We start from the raw sequence: 18,445 nt of genomic DNA, 5'->3' as shown, positions 1-18,445 counted from the left end.
TTATTATCCCACTTGAGTATGGTCTGCTTGAGACGGATGGCCAACTTAGGGCGCTTTGTGGACTTAAGCAAAAGAGGAGGATGTTTAGTGGTTGGCGTTCTAAATCTAGACTCATTATGGCTGGAAGCTCAAAATTGAAGAGCATGAATTGGTGTAATGCTCAGTTAAATGGGTCTAGAAGGATAGTTTGGTACTTTCATGAGAATTCATCTTTCGCGTCACCCAGACGAAATCAAGGCAACCAACTAGAAGATGGGTGCGAAGACAAGATATGGGATCCTAGAGCACATCATAGCAATCAATTTTGGGAGCTCATGTCTTGGAGAGGGCCTCACTAAAGTTTAGTAAAGAAGATTAGAACTTCTGACAACCGATTAAAGGACAAGCACTCTTGGAGGTTCAAGGATGGATACAAGCATAAGCCATCTTGACAAGAAGCCTCCCAATGTCCAACTTAAGGACTTAAACCAAAAGTGCTTGGTGGGAGACACCCCACCATGGTAAACTCATTCCATTCTCTTGTAGATATAATGAATGAATGAATTGAGTTCCATTGTACATAATTCCTTTACTTCTTAGTATATTTTGCTTGCTTGCTAAGGTGTTTATACATTCTATGCTTTAACTAGGGATAATTCTTTGAACTTGAGTTTTTGCTTGGATTACAAGTTTCCTCAATTTGTTTGAAAAATCCCAAATACTTCAAAAATATGTTTAATTTTGCGTCTTAGCTAGTCTAGAGTCTTAGAGAAGGATGGGAAGGTTATGAGCTCTTTTTGATACTCATTAAAAAAAAAAAACCAAGCCACGCGCAAGGACATAGCGCACGCGCGCGTCGGCTGCACATTTTAGCTTTTTGGGCCAAGGACCAAAGAGTTGTGCCACTTTTGGGCCAACTCTGCGCCTCAACCCACGCGGACGCGCACACTGTACGCGTCCGCGCCACTCCCTGTTTCCTTACCCACGCGCTGGCACATATGTCGTCTCCGCACCCATTCCATAAGCTCAAGCCATCCACGCGAATGCGCACAGTGTGCGCGCGCGTCGATGCATCTTAGCATCACCCAGGCCAAAGGACCCGAGAGTTATGCCAACTCTGGGCCTCTTTTGTGCCTCTGGCCTAGCATACCCGTGCGGACGTGCACCGTACGCATCCGCGCCGATCCCCAATTCTCCCATCTACGTGTAGACGCGTATGACGCTTTCGCGCCACTTCCTTTTTTTCTCACCCACGCGGACGCGCACGGTGCGCGCACGCGTGGATTCAAATTTTTACCCCCAAGGACGCGAAGCCCTAGCGCATTTGCGCAACCCCCTTCGTCTCTCACCCAATGTCTCTTCTCCTTCTCCCTCACTCACCAGAAACATCCATAACCACCTTCTCCCTCCACAACCAGCACCCCGGCGCACACCAACGCCGCCGCGCGCGCGCCCAGCCCCCTCTCCCTCTCTCTCACTTAATCCTCTCTGCTCTGCTCTCTCTCACAGCGCCCCTGCTCCGCCACGAGCACAGCTGCGACTCCATTGTCGCTGGCGCAAGCTCCCCTATGCCACTAGACCGCCGTTCTGCTCTGGCCGGTTCATCTCTTCCACTCTCCTTCCCCGTCTTCTACTCCACCTTCTAACTCCCTTGCTTCCAAGTTCATTTTTTTTCTCATTTCAATTTTAATTTCGTTTAATTAATTTTGTTTAGATTATTCTATTTAGCCTGTATAATTAGCTTAGTTAGTTAGTTTAGTTTACTTAGGTGATTAGCGAATCTGGGCTGAGTAGTGGATTTAGGATTAACTGAATCTTTGCTATTATCTGAAATTGCTCTGTTTCCTTGATTTGTTCTGAGCTTATTTGATATGTGGTGCTGTATTTTAAACCATGATTTTTGGTCACTGTTCCTAGAAAGAATGGTATCTATTACTGGCTGAATTAATCTATATTGCTTGCTGCTGTTTGTGCTGCTTGTTGGCTTACATACCCCTTTTCATATGAATTCATTTCTGGCTTCTGTTTGTGATTGTCACTGAGTTTATATGAAATTGACTTGATTATCTGAATTTGGAAAACAGCCAATTTGCTGCTGAAATACTGCCGGAATTTTCCTAACCATGTTCCATGAATTAACAATGCTTTGATTGATGCAATAAGCTTTTATTTGATGACTTGTGTATCAAAAGACTTTTGTTTCTTAATTGGTTTTGGAAAACCCTCAAGAACAAGTTTTGGTCGTGCTTATCACCTTCTCTGCTTATTATGCATGATGATTTGCTATATGCATTGCATGATTGAATAAATTTTCAGATTGACCATAAACTTGATTTTCAATTAGAGTTAAGCCCAACTTGCTTTCTTTCACAGGATTGATGATTCCTTCTACCTATGTGGCTACTGCGATTCAATTCCTCTATGCCCTTGGTCACATGGTGCATGATTTTTTTTTTCAAATCTCATCTCAATCCTTGTGACTTGCATGCATTGTTGGAATTGGTGTTAAATGTGCTTAAAATACTTGTTTCTCAATGTTTTGCTCTCACCAACACCAATTCACATAACTCTAGTGATCCCTGCATTGATTGATGACTTATTTTCTCATTAATTGCTTTCTAGCTATACCATATTTCATCATCAATGACTTGATGCATTTCATGATTGTGAACGTGCTTACATTCTTATTTTGTGCATTCCCTTTTGAATTGAGCTAGTAACCACCATATCACTGATTTTCAAACTGATTTCTAACTTTAATCTGTTTAACCAACTAACTTCTTTTGGTTTTCAACCTAACTCTTTTGATCATTATTTTGGATATGGTGTTTCCTAGGCTTAGTAAACGAGTAATGTGCAAATGTGGTTTGAATTCTTGGTTTGAAGTTTGGTTTGAATTCTGAATTTTATTGCTTACATTCCAAGAAATCCCTTTACTTTATTCACTTCATGAATATACTTTGCTTTAAGTGCTTTATATCTATTTGGCTATCTGCTTATATTATATCATATCTATTTTTCAGGATGTCAGATAAAGAAAAGGCTATAGCCACTATCTCTAAAAAGAGAAAACGCTCTAAGACCTCTACCCCCTCACCATATGCTAACTATGCCAAGAATCTGCTAAACGAAGAGGATAAGGAAAATCAGCTGCTACCACCCACTGACCCGATCAAATTCCTAAACCTTTACTGCGAGCTACGCTTCTCCAGTTATATGAAGAAAAATCTGAACATTGAGAAGAAGCTGAACCTTCCCAATGAAGTGAGGCGTGCCATAAACACCCGCATCTCGGAGTTGGGATTAGATTTCATTGATAGGGACTTAGGAAGGATTAACATCTCATGGGTTAAAGAGTTTTATTGTAACTTCTTCTGAGCGGGCTTGGATTCAGTGCACTTAAGGGGTAGAGAGATTATGGTCACTGAGGCTGTCATAGGGGATGCACTGTTATGCAGAGTTGGTACTCCTGACACTTGTGCCTACCAGTAGGCAGAGGTAGCTCTCCTCTCCATGACTTTTGACTATGAGGCACTTAAGCGTGTGATTGCCACACCAGACGCCCCATGGGTGATGGATTCGAACAACAAGAAGTCCAAGGGGATGCTATCCACATATCTGTCTAAGGAGGCTAGGACCTGGCAGCAGATATTTGCCCACTATGTCTTGCCTACCACTCACTTCTCAGATATTCTGATGGATATGCTAGTTCTGATTGGGTGTATCATGGAGGGAAAAGAGGTGTATTTCCCCCGGCTGATCAAGCATAGCATGTGGAGAGCCCATATTCACGGCTTGCTACCGTTTCCTACACTGGTCACTAATTTGGTTGAGCTAGCTGATGTCCCATGGGAGGACGATGATATGACACCAACACCCCCAGAGGACGATGACAAGGAAGTTACCATTCCATGGGGTGGATGGGTGCACGAGAAGCCCCCGACCAGCTGCCGTTCTCGAGCCAGAGTGGTGGTTGAGGCAGCTAGACCCTCATCCTCCACGGCAGCAGGACCTGCCTCCTCCTCAGCAGCCGCGGCATCCTTACCACCACCACCACTAGCACCTGAGCCGACTTATCTGTTGGTGCAGCACCTGCTTCACTTCATGGAGCGCTTTGAGCGTCGTGTCATGTGACGTCTCGATCGCATCGACCGGGTATTTGTATCACAGGGCATCGAGCTACCGCCGCTCCCAAACTCTCCTGCATCCGACGAGCAGGATCAGGAGGAGCTGGCTGAGGAGCCGACTCATCAGGATGCACCTCCAGAGACACAGGCTACCATTGAGGTCCAGCAGCCTCCTGAGGATCCACAGCCATATCCAGAGCCACAGCCAGTCCCAGTCTCACAGCCTGAGCCTGAGCCACAGCCTGACGCGATTGTTAACCCCATCCCGAGCTTCAGCAGTAGCATCGAGGACGATGCTTGATTCTAAAGTGTGGGGAGGTCACCATTAGTAACCGCTGTTTACATTTATGTAGTGAACTTTCGAACATCTATTTCTGTTCTCTGCTACTTTATTTTATTTTGCACTTTATCTTTTAGATCATTTTGGGATTACTGTACATATTTGCTATTGTGGATACTCTTGTTTTGGTCGTTGCATATATATATATATATATATATATATATATATATATATATATATATTTGCATCTTAGTTTTTGATTGTGGTTAGGAAAATATCCTGGATTGTTAAAAATCTAGTTAACCCTTTTTATATAAGAATTGTGTTTTGATTGTTTTGATTGGAAACGGGGTAAACTAGGAAAATTTTAAAATTTTCTAAATCACAACATTGCACTGGAATAAGCTTAGTCAATATGATGAAAATTTTCAAGAAATTCATTTTTAGGGTACCACCCAATTGGTTGAAAATTTTTTTTAGAACTTGCTTGAATTATACACTTGTGGATCATGTTTTGAGCAAAGAACACAAGCATGTGAAATTTGAGCCTAATTGTGTGGTTACATCTTATGACCACTTACTTTCATTCTTGTGTGCATTATTCTCTTCCTATGATTGTAATCTTTGATTTGTTTGATTCTTTATGTCCATTATTTTGTGTATACATGCATTTATATGATTGAGGCCATTGTTTAATTAGCTCACTTATCCAAATAACCTACCTTTTATCTTCCATTGTTAGCCAATTTTGAGCCTATGCTTAACCTATTTATTCATAATTGTAGCACATTACAAGCTTAAGTGAAAAATAATAAATGTCCCTTGTTTGGATCTTTGATTAGCTTAGGCTAGTGAGAGTGTTCATTACTTGATTTTGGGAAGGTTGGGTATATTGGTTAGAGATAAAAGTGTGTTTATATTTTTTGAAAAAAATTCTCAAGAATTGGGTACATACTCATGTATTAATCATATGTAAACCATATGCATTGATGTTCTTGTATATATTTCAGCTTAAAAAAATGAATTTAGAAAATTTACAACGCAACAAGAAGGGAACAAAATGTCCCAAAGTTTGAAGTTTAATAAAAGTCAATGCATATGGGTGGTGATTAAAAAGGAAATGCATGAATGTGTGAAAAGTGAAGAATGGGTAGTTAGGTTTGTTTAGAATTATATAGGTTGTCATAGGTTAGGTGGGAAGTTTAAGTTAATCAAAGATTCAAATCTCAAGCCCACTTGACCATATGCATCCTACCTTGACCCTAACCCCATTACAACCTATGGAAAGTCCTCTTGATATTTGTATGCATGCATAAAGTAATTGTTGATTATTAGATGAAAAACAAATCTAGAAAAGCATGATTATGGGAGAATTGAGTGAATCAACCCCATATACTTGAGTGCATAGAGCGGATACACATCCGGCGAGGGTTCAATCGCTCAATTACGTATTTCCACCATGATCATCTTTTCTTGCAAGTTTGTGAACTCTTTCAATGATTCAATCCAATTGTGGTTTGCTTTGATTGGTACTACCTTAGCCCTTGTGCTTGCATGTGTATTCTTGAAAATTGATTTATTTTGAATAAGCCATTGCATCATGTAAATAGATTGCATATAGATAGATTACATTTTGTTAGTTGCATTGAATAAATGTTAATACCCTTTGCTTCTTCTTGATTTTAGCATGAGGACATGCTTAGTTTAAGTGTGGGGAGATTTGATAAACTCCGATTTTGTGATTTATCTTGTGCTTATTTTGGGGGATTTTACCACCTTTTTCCACATTTATACAATGAAATAGCATGGTTTTGTGATTCTTCCTTGAATTTTGCTTAAGTGTAAAAACATGCTTTTTAGGCCCTAAATTGGTAATTTTGATTCATTTTAATTCCATTCGATGCCTTGATGTGTGTGTTGAGTGATTTCAGGATTATAAGGCAACCATTGGATGGAAGAAATGAGTAGAAAAGCATACAAAGGGGAGAATGCATGAAGAAACAAAGATTGGGAATGCATCAAGGGACGTGCACGTGCACAAGGCACGCACGCGCAAAAGTGGTCTCGCCCATAGATACGCACGCGTACAAGCTGCGTCCGCACGGATGGAAAATTTGCCAATTGACGCGCACGCGCACATGGCGTGCACGCGCCAATACTCTTACATGGCCCACTTAAAGGCAAAATGCTGGGGCGATTTCTGAGCTATCCAGGCCCAAATCCAACTTGTTTCTGAGTGTATTTCATGCAGAATTGAAGTCCAAGCAAAGGGGGAGCAATTAGTTTAGTCAATATGAGCCTTTAGTTAGTTTTCTAGAGAGAGAAGCTCCCTCTTCTCTCTAGAATTAGGTTAGGATTAGGATAGATTATTATAGATCCATGTTTAACTGCTTTATCTCATCTTGTTTTCTTTATAATGTCTTATCTATATATCTTGATTCTCTTAATTGAGATGTTAATTTCTCATTTTGCTCTCTTTTGTGATGATGAATTCATGTTAGATTTGGTTTACATTTAATGCAATTTTGATATTGATGTTTCTTTAATTGATGAATTGAGTTGTGATCTTACTTTTCTTGCAATTAGAAGTTGGTAGATTTTATTATTCTTGCAATTTATGACGTTTACTTTTATTGCACTCTATGTGTTTGATGAAATGTTCTCTTTAGTTTTTTAGTAGTTTTGTCAACTCTTGGTCTAAGCCAAGGGAATTGGGTAAACTTGAGTTATTGGGTATGATGGAATTGGTGAATTGAGAATCCATGGTGATCAATTTGATACCCATTGATGCTAACCCACTACTAAGTTAATTAGTAGGTAGGTTAGGACTTAAGGGTTGATGTGATCAAACCAATTTGACGTACTTCAAGCTTAGGAGTAAATGTTACGTACTTAAAGCTTTTGGGAAGTAGACTTAATAGGTTAGCCTCTCATGATTATCAATATTCGGTTTGTTGACAAGGATGGTGATCTCAATTACCTAAGTCTTAGCCAAGAGTTCTTTATTTTGCTTTCTTTACTTACTTAATTTACTATTCTTGCCATCTCATGAACCAAAAACTCCCCCTTTTTACCCCTTCATAGCCAATAATTAAGCACTACATTGTTTCCTAGGGAGACGACCCAGAGTCTAAATACTTCGGTTAATTCTTATTTGGGGTTTGTTATTTGTGACAACCAAATTTTTGATTGGTGGATTGTTTGTTGGTGTAGAACTATACTTGCAACGAAATTTTAATTGTGAAATTCTATACCATCACAACGAACATCATTGTCACCCCAGCTCCTGGTGTGCCACGCCCATGTGTATGCTTGGGGAATCCTCTCTGGACTTTAGTACTGGTGTGCCATGCCCAGCTTCTGGCATGCCACGCCCATGTGATTTTGTGGCATTTGCTCCAAGTGGCATGCCCGTTTCACACGCCCAGCTTCTTTTGTTGTTTTCTCCCCCTTTTTGATGTCTTTTTCTCCTGAAATTCAACACAAACTCATTTCAAAGCAATGTATTGTAATGTTTATCAATTAATGCATGAATTGCAATGATTTAATGAGATTATGCCCTTTTATGGTCCTTTTTATGGAAGAAAAAGAGGTAGATGATGCAAGTCATCACAACACCAAACTTAAGCTTTGCTTGTCCCAAGCAAATTAGTGTGAGTAGCCCCTTTTTTATGACTTGAGACTTTGACCTTGAATGATGCAAACATGATTAAGATTAGGACTAAGTGCTTAACACAGGCATGAATAATTTTATTTCAATGTCACAAAGGTTCCTAGATCCTTGAGAGTTCCTTCAAGTATAAGCTTTAGGGTTCCTTTTCATTGATTGTCACCTTGAAGTAGCAAGAGTTATTTTATTTTCTTTTTGGTTGTTTTTTTCCATTTATTGACCACGACTCTAAGTGTTTTGTCTCAAGACAACCCTTTAATTAGACTTTCAATTAGCACTCCCAAACCAGTTGGCTTCAGGGTTCTAGGTGTTGAAACACCCCTGAGAATTTACCTGCCCAGGCCTCTTCTTGACACATCTTCACCACAAGCATCTACTAGGTCCTCTAACTCTTGGGAGCTTCTTAATGTTTCTTTCCCTCCTAGTAGTTGATGCTTAGAAACTTAGGTCTTTATTGCTTACTACTTCTTAGTTCTATAGATGTTCAAGAAATACCCGTTAACCTTTACTTGTCATACCTCCTAGGACTAGTTGCCTTTCATGATTTATTTTCCCCTTTTATTCATTCAAGGTTCTACACTTAGTTTTCTATTTCTTAGTTTTTTGAATGATCTCTCTTGGTCTTAATCTTTTTTATTCTTGCAACGCACGACAATTCTTATGAAGACAAACTATGCTTTTATTGATATTGTAAAAACTTGAAACACATTGCATTTTCTTTCTTGAAATTAAAAAGGACTCACAAAAGACTTCATGATAAAAAAATACTAGGCAGTGAAAATAAACTATCTTAATGTTGCAATTATTCAAAAACAAAATTTAAAACAGAGAGAAAAACTTAAACATGATTCAGAATTTAGAGAGTGTCAACCATGGGACTTAACAACCTTGAGCAACTTCAACTTCAGTTCATTGGCCCTTTGCCTTTGTCCTTCTTTTTGGAAGGGGAGGAGTCATCTTCATCCTTGTTGGAGGATCCTTCTTGTGCTTTCTTGTCCTTAGGCTTCCAAAATCCTATCCTTCTCATGTAGTTTCTTTCATCCTCCTTATGCTTGGCCAGAATTTCTTCTTGTCTTGCACTTAACTCCTCCATCCCTTGCATGAATGTTGGGTATCCTGGGTTTAGAGCGGCCACAGCATTACACAAGTGATTCAGTTTCACTTGTGTATTGATATCATACTGCCTCCTTGAAATGGTTCTAGCATCATAAAGATGTCTGAACTCAGCGAGGTTCCTTTGTTGCCATTTGCCTTGCTCTACGATTTTTTCAAGTACACTTCGCATCTCTCCCAAGTCATACTGTTCTTGCTGCTCCTTCTTCATGTGCTCCCAACTCCCTTGGAGTTGTTGTATGCTCTGATTCACATGGCTCCATTGTTGTTGTTGAGTCTCCTTGAGTTGATTGACATCCTCCCTCAGATGGTGTAGGTCTCCCTTCATTTGGTGTACATCTCCTTGTAATTGTTCCCAATTGAATCTCTCTGGAAATTGTTGGCATTGTTGGTATGGTGCTGGTTGGAGTGCTAGGAAATGCGGTTGCTCCTCTGCCTCATCTTCTTCTTGTTGTTGTTACATATGTAGCTCATGAGCATGAGCCCTATTCTCCCTAGCCCTCTGAAGTGGGTTCACAACCACCACTTTGGCCATCTTCTTGGCAGTTATGGGTTTTTCTTGCTCCACTAGCACTCCATCAATTATCCTCTTAACCCTTGCTTCATCACACAGCCTTTACATGATGCTAGGGAATGCCAACCTTGAGCTATCTTTGGTGCTTTTCAAAATTTTGTTGATGTTATTGGCAATCAATTCCCCAACATTGACAATCTCACCTTTCATGATGCTGTATATGAGCACGACTCTCTCTTTGGTCACCTCTGAAGTGTTGGATGTAGGGATTAGGGACCTCCTCACAAAATCCAGCCACCCTCTAGCTTGGGGGCTCAAGTCTCTTCTTCTCAGTTGGTTGGGCCTTCCATCCTTGTCATTTATTCACTGCACATTCAAAACATAGATTTCATTTAGGATTTCATCAAATCCTGGGTCTTGTTGCTTCATTCTCTCCTCATAGCTTCGGGTGGAGGTTGTCTGCTTCACCATCAGCGTCCTCTCTATGTTAGTGGGACTGTAATCAATGGACTTCCCCTTGCATAGTTAAGATAGCCATAGGGTTGTCCTGGCTGAGGTACGACGTTAGCATAAAATTCTCTCACCAAGCTTTCCACCACCTTCCTTGGTGGGTTATACAAGAGTACCCAGCCTCTATTGTTTATCTCCCTATTGATCTTAGGGTGCTCGTTCCTCCCCAGCTGGAAACCGACCTCAGGGATAATCTCCCTCTCACTCACCCAACCATAAAACTGGTTTTAGTTGAATGAGGAGAGAAACTTGTACTCATTGAAACCTAAGCTTGAGGATCCAGAAGTTGGTTTCTTAGTCTTTCTTTTCTTTGATGCTGTTGAGGTTTTTGGTGGTGCCATTGGATTGAGGAGGTATGTTTAAAGATTTGAAGAAGGTATTGGGGAAGGTTTCAAAAGAGAGTAAGCAAAACAACGTTTTGATCCAACACCAAACTTAGAGCTTGATCGTCCCGATCAAGAAAAAGGTAGGGAAGTAGTGAAAGAAGGTTAAGGGGAATGAAAAGAGATGAAAGGAAGGAAGGCTCTGTGGAGTCTTTTCGTCTGTGAGACGGGGTTTGAAGTGTGGGGAGAGGTGGGAAAAGTAGGGGTTTTTATAGGTGTGTAAAGTGGTGCTCGAATGGTGGGAAGTAAAGGAATTCAATATTTTCCCACTTGGGGAGTGGCGCCTAGCGTGGGAAGAGGTGCCAATCCTCATCCCACTTCACTTCCTGCATGTTTTGAGTTCCAAAGTGCAAGTACACTTTGACCTCTTTGCTTTGTGCGCTATCCATCATGTGGGTCCTATTCTCTCTCCTGAAAATAAAACTGAAACCTCATTAGTAATGACAAAAGAATCCTCCACATTCCTCTTTGATATGGATGGCTGAATTTGCAACTGATGGGTGTCCTTTGGGGACACCAAACTTAATCCTATTGTATTATAATGAATTGGGTTTATCATTGGGTTTTTAATGTGTTCATAAAGGTAGAATAATTCCAATTTTTCATATATTTTTGCTTTCATCCTCTATTGAACACATTTAAAGCACGTTTCGGCTCTCCCCAATGTATTAGATGCTTTCAGATTTAGTAGTATTGGGCTACGCTAGATGATGGTGTGTGGTGGTGGCCACACCAAACTTAATCTCTGGGCTTACCTTTAATCATAATTTGTTCAAGGTTAGTAATCCTAGATTAAGTAAATTGGTGGCCACATCAAACTTAGCATTTTAGCTAGCTCTCAGCCCAATAGCTCATCATTAGTACAGGTATTCATCAAATTGCGTTTTCAGACCAAAAGAGAACAGAATATAAGGATCTCCTAACTATCAAAATAGAAAACAAAATTCTTAATCCACTATCTACAATCTACTTCTTAGAAGGCCAGAAAACATAAATTTTCAACTGAAACTCAAACTATCTAAATAAGCAAATTTTTAACTACTTCTAGGAAAGCAATAAATCAAAAGGATATAAAATGTTGGGGTGCCTCCCAACTAGCGCTTCTTTATCGTCATTAGCTTGACGTCCTTCCTTGTTAGCTGAGGTTGTAGCTCACTCTCTTCTCATCCAGTGAGTCTCCTAGGTAATGCTTGAGTCTATGGCTATTCACAGTGAAGGTCCTTTGTGTTTTGTCTTCCATGAGCTCTACATGGCCATAAGGGGATACATTGAGGATGGTGAAGGGGCCTGACCATCGAGACTTAAGCTTCCCAGGGAAGAACTTAAGTCTCAAATTATACAACAGCACCTTTTGCCCGTCAGTGAACTCCCTTCTTGCTATCTTCTGATCATGCCACCTTTTTGCATTCTCTTTGTAGATCTTTGTACTCTCATATGCCTTATTCCTAAACTCCTCCATCTCATTTAGCTGGATAAGCCTCTTTTCTCCAGCAGCTTGTTCATCAGAGTTCAACATTTTTATAGCCCAAAATGCTCTATGCTCAAGCTCAACTGGTAAGTGACAAGCCTTACCAAACACCAATTGGTATAGAGACATTCCAATAGATGTTTTGAAGGCTGTCCTGTAGGCCCATAGTGCATCATCCAGCTTCTTAGACCAATCCTTTCTTGAGCTTCTAACATTTTTTTCAAGAATTCTTTTAAGCTCTCTGTTTGAAATTTCTGCTTGCCCGTTGGTCTGTGGGTGATATAGGGTTGCCACCTTGCGCTTGACTCCATACATGGAGAGGAGTGCTTCAAGTTGCTTATTGCAGAAGTGTGTCCCTCCATCACTGATGAGGGCTCTAGGCACCCCAAATCCGCTGAAGATGTTCTTTCTCAAAAAGCTCATTACAACTTTGTTATCATTTGTTGGAGTGGCTATGGCTTCTATCCATTTTGATACATAATCCACAGCTACCAATATATAACTGTTTGAGTATGAGGATGAGAAGGGTCCCATAAAGTCAATTCCCCACATATCAAACAATTCTAACTCCATTATGAACCTATGTAGCATCTCATTTCTCTTGGGTAAATTGCTAGCCCTTTGGCATTCATCACATCTTGTCACCAATTCTTTTGCATCTTTGAAGATGGTTGGCCAGTAGAATCCACATTGTAGCACCTTGGCTGCAGTTCTATCCCCACTAAAATGGCCTCCATATGCAGATCCATGACACTGCCAAAGCACTTCTTGCCCTTCCTCATGGGAAATACACCTTCTCAAGATTCCATCAGCATACTTTTTGAACAAATAGGGCTCATTCCAGATGTAGTGTTTAGCATCTTTGGCTAGCTTTTTTCTCATATGCTTGTTGATGTTGGTTGGTAGTTCCCCAATAGCCTTGAAGTTGGCTATGTTAGCAAACCAAGGGGCCTCTTGTATCATCATTAACTGCTCATCAGGGAAGCTTTCATTCACTGCAACTTGGTGTACCCCATCTTCTTCTTGTGGTATTCGTGAGAGGTGGTCAGCCACCTTGTTCTCTGCTCCACTCCTATCTTTAATTTCAATGTCAAACTCTCGGAGCAGCAAAATCCAACTTATTAGTCTGGGCTTGGAATCTTGTTTGGTGAGCAAGTATTTGAGTGCTGCATGAACAGTGAATACAATTACTTTAGAACCAATAAGATTGATGAGCAGATAATTTATACGCTTTTTGGCATTGTTTTTAGTATATTTTTAGTATGTTTAGTTAGTTTTTATTATGTTTTATTTAAAAATCACATTTCTGGACTTTACTATGAGTTTGTGTATTTTTTTGTGATTTCAGGTATTTTCTGGCTGAAATTGAGGGACCTGAGCAAAAATCTAATTCAGAGGCTGAAAAAGGACTGCAGATGCTGTTGGATTCTGACCTCCCTGCACTCGAAGTGGATTTTCTGGAGCTACAGAAGCCCAATTGGCGTGCTCTCAATTGCGTTGGAAGGTAGACACCCTAGGCTTTCCAGCAATATATAATAGTACATGCTTTGTCCAAGATTTGATGGTCCAAACCGGCGTTCCATGTCAACTTAAGAATTCTAGCGTCAAAACGCCAGAACTGGCACAAAAGCTGGAGTTAAACGCCCAAACTGGCATAAAAGCTGGCGTTTAACTCCAAGAAAAGTCTCTACATGTGTATAAATAGTTCTCTATAAATAGGACCTTTTGCTATTGTATTTTCATCTTGGATATACTTTTTGATCTTGGTTCTTCGGGTTCCCTCTCTGGGGCCGAAGCCAATGACCACCATTATCACTTTTGTATTTTCAACGGTGGAGTTTCTACACACCATAGATTAAGGTGTGGAGCTCTGCTGTTCTTCATGAATTAATGCAAAGTACTACTGTTTTTCTTTTCAATTAACACCTACTTCTTCCCTAAGATATTCATTCGCACACAAGAACATGATGAATGTGATGATTATGTGACACTCATCACCATTCTCACCTATGAACGCGTGACTGACAACCACTTCCGTTCTACATGCAAACAAGCTTGAATGTGTATCTCTTGGGTTTCTAATCTAAGATTAGAACCTTCGTGGTATAGGCTAGAGTTATTGGCGATCATTCTTGAGATCTGGAACGTCTAAACCTTGTCTGTGGTATTCTGAGTAGGATCTGGGAAGGGATGACTGTGACGAGCTTCAAACTCGCGATTGTTGGGCGTGTGACAGACGCAAAAGGATCAATAGATCCTATTCCAACATGATCGAGAACCGACAGATCATGTTGGAATAGGACGGGAAGTAGCCATTGACAACGGTGATGCCCAACATAAATCTTGCCATGGAAGGGAGTATGAATGATTGGAAGAAGGCAATGGGAAAGCAGAGGTTCAGGAGGAACAAAGCATCTTCATACGTTTATCTGAAATTCTCACCAATGAATTACATAAGTATCTCTATCTTTATTTTATGTTTTATTCATCTTTTAATTATCAATCCTCCATAACCATTTGAATCCGCCTGACTGAGATTTATAAGATGACCATTGCTTGCTTCAAGCCGACAATCTCCGTGGGATCGACCCTTACTCACGTAAGGTTTATTACTTGGATGACCCAGTGCACTTGCTGGTTAGTTGTGCGGAGTTGTGATAAAGAGTTGAGATTACAATTGTGCGTACCAAGTTGTTGGCGCCATTGATGATCACAATTTCATGCATCAAAGATATGATCTAAATTTATCAAAAGCAAAGACAATGGCAAGTAATTCCTTCTCTGTAGTGGTATAGTTCCTTTGATTCTCATTGAGAACCTTGCTAGCATAATAAATGACATGTACCAATTTATCCTTCCTCTGTCCTAAGGCAGCACCCACGGCAAAATCTGATGCATCACACATCAGTTCAAAAGGTAAATCCCAGCATGGTGATGCTATGATAGGCGCAGAGGAGAGTTTGTTTTTAAGTTCCTTAAAAGCTATCATGCATTCATCATCAAAAACAAAAGGTACATTAGGGACTAGTAGGTTGCTCAAAGGTTTCGCAACTTTGGAAAAGTCTTTAATGAATCTCCTGTAGAAGCCAGCATGTCCTAGAAAACTTCTAATTGCCTTGACATTGCAAGGTGGGGGCAGCTTTTCAATCACCTCCACCTTAGCCTTGTCCAACTCTATGCCCCTTTTGGAGATCTTATGACCAAGGACCACCCTCTCTGTAACCATGAAATGGCATTTCTCCCAGTTCAAAACAAAGTTGGTCTCTTGGCATCTCTTTAGCACCAAGGCTAAGTAGTGTAAGCAATCAGAATATGAGTTACCAAATACAGAAAAGTCATCCATAAACACCTCAATAAATCTTTCAATCATGTCTGAAAATATGGAGAGCATGCAACTTTGGAATGTTGCAGGTGCATTGCACAATCCAAAGGGCATTCTCCTATAAGCAAAAACACCATATGGACAAGTAAATGAAGTTTTTCCTGGTCCTTGGGGTCTACAACAATTTGGTTGTAGCTCGAATAACCGTCCAAGAAGCGTAATACTCATGTCCAGCCAATCTCTCAAGCATCTGATCCATGAAAGGTAAGGAGAAGTGATCTTTCCTGGTGGCCTCATTAAGCTTCCTATAATCAATGCACATGCGCCACCTGATCACGGTTCTTGTGGGTATCGGCTCATTCTTCTCATTTGGTACAATAGTGACCCCTTCTTTCTTTGGGACTACTTGCACCGGGCTTACCCAAGGGCTGTCTGAGATGGGGTAGATCACCCCTGCTTGCCACAACTTTAATACTTCTTTTTGGATCACTTCATTCATAGTTGGATTCAGCCTTCTTTATTGCTGCCTTGAGGGTTTAGCACCTTCTTCAAGTAGTATCTTGTACATGCACATTGAAGGGCTGATTCCTTTTAAGTCTGCAAGTGTCCAGCCTATGGCATTCTTGTGCTGTTTCAGCACTTGGATAAGTTCTTTCTCCTGCTCCTCACTCAAACTTGAATTGATGATTACCGGGTAGGTGTTGTTGTCACCCAGATATGCATATTTCAAGCTTGGCGGTAAGGTCTTCAACTCGAGTTTTGGTGCCTCTACTTCTTTACTGTCTTTGGGGTTCAACATGATTGAATTCTCCATGGTTCCTTGTGGTTGTTCTCCACTTGATGCTTGCTGCTCTAGCTCAATAGCTCCTTCACATTGTTCTTCTTCTAAAACTCCTTGAACTATCTATTCTATAGTGTCCACCATCATGCATTCTCCTATGGATTCCTTGGGGTAACTCATTGCCCTGAAGACATTGAAGACTATCTTCTCTTCATGTAATCTCAAGACTAATTCCCCTTTTTGTACATCAATGATGGCTCCAGCAGTAGCTAGAAATGGCCTTCCTAGAATGATTGATGTGTTAGCCTCTTCTTCCATATCCAACACAATAAAGTCAGCCGAAAAAATGAATTCTCCCACTTTCACCAGCAAGTCTTCCACTACCCCATGTGGGAACTTGAAGGTTCTGTTAGCTAATTGGAGTGCCATTCTTGTTGGCTTGCCTTCCTCAATTTTCATCCTCTTCATCATGGTTAGGGACATGAGATTGATGCTAGCTCCTAAGTCACACAAGGCCTTTTCAATGTTAATATCCCTATGATCCAGGGGATTTGGAAACTCCCTAGGTCCTTCATTTTCTGGGGTAGCTTCCTTTGTATTATGGTACTACACTCCTCAGTTAGCACTATGATCTCTTTTTCTCCCCAGTTTCTCTTTCTTGTCATGAGCTCCTTCAGAAATTTGGCATAGAGTGGAATTTGCTCTAATGCCTCAGCAAATGGTATGTTGATTTAGAGCTTCTTGAAGATCTCTAAAAATCTAGAGAACTGGCCATCCTTCCCATCTTTCCTCAGCCTTTGTGGATATGGTGCTTTTGGCACATAAGGCTTCAAGATTGGATTTGGTGATGATGAGGTAGGGGTCTCCTCTTCATTCTTGTTTTCAGGCTTTTCTGCAGCTTCTTTTTGTTGGTTGCTTTGGCTTAGGTTTGCTTCTTCCACCACCTTTTCGCTTCTAAGTGTGATGGTTTTGCATTCTCCTCTTGGGTTAGCCATGGCATCACTGGGAAATGTATGTGTAGACATAGGAATTCACTTGGATAGAATCCCCACTTGTGCTTCTAACTTTGAAATGGCTGTGCCTTGATTCTTCAAATTTGACCTATACTCTTCTTGGTTGGCATCTATCCTCTTGTCAGCTTGTGTTTGCCTCTCCAAAAGAGTGGAAATAGCTCCTGTCAGCTGTGACAACAGTTGTGCTATTGCAGCTTCTACTCTCTCAAAGTTGCTTTTGATCTCACATGGTTGCATGGTTGAGGTTGATGTGTCTTGATGGTGGTTGTTTTGCATTGGTTGAGTAGAATGATATGATGTGTTTTGTACATTGTGGTAGGGTCTGTTATTGTTTGGTTGATGGTTGGGGTTGTGATTTTGGTATTGATTGGCTTGGTATGGCTTTGTATGATTTGGATTGTGGTTTTGTTGGTTCCCTCACCCAAAATTTGGGTGGTTCTTCCAACCTGCATTGTATGTCTTGGAGTTTGGGTCATATGGGGGTCTAGAATTGTTCACATAATTAGCTTGTTCACAGTCAACTTTTGGTGCATCTCCTTCTTGTTGGGGGGCTTGGGCTTGAATGGCTGAGACTTGATTACTCTCCATCTTCTTGGTCAAGGCTGCTAGTTGTGCAGTGATAAATTTGTTTTGGGCCAGCAGGGCTTCCATTGAATTGAGTTCCATCACTCCTCTCTTTTGAGTTCTTTCTGAAGCATAGAAGTATTCATTCTCGGCTATAGTCTCTATGACATCTATGGCTTCTTCAATGGTTTTCTTCTTGTTGAGTGAGCCTCCAGAAGAATGATCTACTGCTTGCTTTGACTCATACGACAGTCCTTCATAGAAGATGTGTAGTTGCACCCACTTATTGAACATGTCAGGCGGACATTTCCTTGTCAAATCCTTGAACCTCTCCCAGGCTTCATAGAGTGTTTCACCATCTTGTTGTCTGAAAGTTTGCACCTCAGCTCTTAGCCTGTTGACTCTCTGCAGAGGGTAGAATCTTGCTAGGAATTTATTTACAACATCATCCCATGTGGTTAGACTCTCCTTGAAGAATGCTTCCAACCACTTTGCTACCTTATCTCTGAGTGAGAAAGGGAACAGAAGTAGTTTATAGGTGTCAGGGTGTACACCATTGGATTTTACAGTGTCACAAATACTCAAGAATGTACTGAGATGTTGATTTAGGTCCTCCTGGGCTCCTCCTCCATATGAACAATTATTCTGAACAAGTGTGATGAGTTGAGGTTTCAACTCAAAGTTATTGGCATGGATTGTTGGTTTGAGGATGCTGCTGCAA

The 18,445-nt window shown here is 40.7% G+C and overlaps 1 non-coding gene across 1 annotated transcript; it reads left to right on the top strand.

Moving 5' to 3' along the window:
- The first annotated feature begins 18,016 nt into the window (after positions 1 to 18,016).
- LOC148571481 (small nucleolar RNA R71) lies at positions 18,017 to 18,120 on the top strand. Its single transcript, XR_015907803.1, has one exon. It is a non-coding gene; the product is annotated as a small nucleolar RNA R71 (small nucleolar RNA).
- The last annotated feature ends 325 nt before the right edge of the window (positions 18,121 to 18,445 follow it).

Source organism: Arachis ipaensis, chromosome B3 (assembly GCF_059453495.1).
Source record: "Arachis ipaensis isolate K30076 ecotype BB chromosome B3, ASM5945349v1, whole genome shotgun sequence".
Lineage (NCBI taxonomy): Eukaryota > Viridiplantae > Streptophyta > Magnoliopsida > Fabales > Fabaceae > Arachis > Arachis ipaensis.
The sequence above is the reverse complement of the archived record's forward strand: the minus strand, read 5'-3'. Positions and strand labels throughout refer to the sequence as shown.